The sequence below is a fragment of the Arachis ipaensis genome, chromosome B03 (genome assembly GCF_000816755.2).
Source record: "Arachis ipaensis cultivar K30076 chromosome B03, Araip1.1, whole genome shotgun sequence".
Lineage (NCBI taxonomy): Eukaryota > Viridiplantae > Streptophyta > Magnoliopsida > Fabales > Fabaceae > Arachis > Arachis ipaensis.
Window position 1 is genome coordinate 56,250,627 of NC_029787.2, and position 1,950 is coordinate 56,252,576.

Consider the following 1,950-nt stretch of genomic DNA (forward strand, 5'->3'; position numbering starts at 1 on the left):
TCCAAGCATAGGTTCATTAAGTCTATGCTGAACCAGCTCAATCTTTCATACTTACTAAACCTCAAACACAATCCAATCACGGCCTCAGGCCCAAGCAATTCAACCAGCACCCAATTCACCACAATCAGTTACAAAAGTTACAAACACAAGTAATGAGGTTCAAACACAATCAAGAGCAATTACATCAAGTATAGCAACTAGCAGTTAAACAGAATTATTCACTTAGGCAAACCAATTACAATATACACACCCAAATAATGTCACATAGATGCATATGATGCATGCCTGTCCTACTGGCCATGAGCTCACGCGTCGCTTATGTTGCCAGACCCGACTCGGATAAGCGGGATTAGACCACCATCCTTATCCGTAGGTTCCATAGACAAGCGGGAATTAAACCACCATCCTTGCCCGGAACACGCAAGCGGGATTAAACCACCGTCCTTGCCTCCACAGTAAGCGGGATTAAACCACCATCCTTACTGGGTACATAAAATAATACGCAAGCGGGATCACACCACCGTCCTTGCTGAACAATTTATCAATACGTGAGCGGGATAAAACCACCGTCCTCACTGCAGGCGGGACAAAACCACCATCCCTGCATAATGGTTTACGCACTAAGCAAGCGGGACTAGACCCACGCCCCTACCAACAATCTCATAAACCAAATATTCTTTTCTCAAAAGAACCATTGAAGTTATTATCATTAAATAAGCCTTAAATATTTATTTTGATAAAGTCCTTATATTTTTTTATAAAATTTGGACATAATCTCCTTTAAAAATAGGACTTATCCACCCTTACGGGTTCCTTCTTTCTCAACAATTCATCAGCCTCTTTCAGCATTTGCCACAACAATATATTCTCAAAAACATTTGATAATAGAAAATCTATTTCTTAAATTCCATATCCAAAATAATTACCAACACAACTTGGCAGCCTGATTTCCATTTTGTTTTTAAAATATCAAATGAATTCGTAATTACGCAAACTTTAAATCCATGCGACCGTCTCGGATTAAACTTTCTATTAAATCAAAAATCATAATTTTTCGTTGTCTCTAGCTTCGGGAATATAAGCAAAACCGTGACTGTTCTGCAGTATTTTAAATCCAAAAGACAGCAGCACCATACAACATTTGAAATTTCATATAAAATCCAAATTAAATCCAACCGCCTTCAAAATTAATGTGATTAAACATAACTCATCCAAATTTCTTTCTAAATCAGTTCCATTGTCATACCATTTTTAATGAAGGAGTTACGTAGCTTGGAAGTTAGGTAATCCTCTGCAGAAATCTGTTTTACAAATCATTGAACACAACCTCTTCCATGTCCCATAACTCACTTATTAAAACATGGAAAACCATGAAATTTGAATCATATATACTAAACATACTCAGCTTTCACCTCCAATTAGTTGCATCTCAATATCACTCCAGAGTTAAAAATTATAAAACCTCAAAGTTACTGACTTAGAAAACAAAGCCTGACTTTTACTGCATAAAACATCTTTCTTTGAAAATCCAAATCTTTAAAACCACAACTCTAACAATTCTAAATTTTTATGAAATTAAATTAATAAGACCAAAGTTTCATTTAAAATTGGTTCCATTTCAAAATTCCAACTGCAGAATTTCCAATAGAGGAATCAAGTTGCTGCTGCGTTAAACGTTCTGCAGAAAAACCAGTTTTGACATCCATGATTCAAAAATTCACCATAAATCATAAACTTAGTGAAAAAGTCTCAAATTCAGCAGTCCAGTTCCCTATATCCCCAAGCTCAATCCAGACATAGTCCCACGCAATTCCGATAATCACAGAAATAGTTATAGTTTTTCAAAGTTTCCGGCTTCCTTTAAAAATAATGCAGAAAATCAAGTTTTACATTTTAACTTTGAAAAATCATTACTAGTTCTATAGTTAATTCAAACTTCTCCAAATTGAT

General features: G+C 35.5%; 1 long non-coding RNA gene across 1 annotated transcript in view; it reads right to left on the minus strand.

The window, feature by feature from the left end:
• Positions 1-1,950, minus strand: part of LOC110270175 — a 5,908-nt gene that overhangs the window by 598 nt on the left and 3,360 nt on the right. The gene's annotated exons all lie outside the window — the stretch shown is intronic.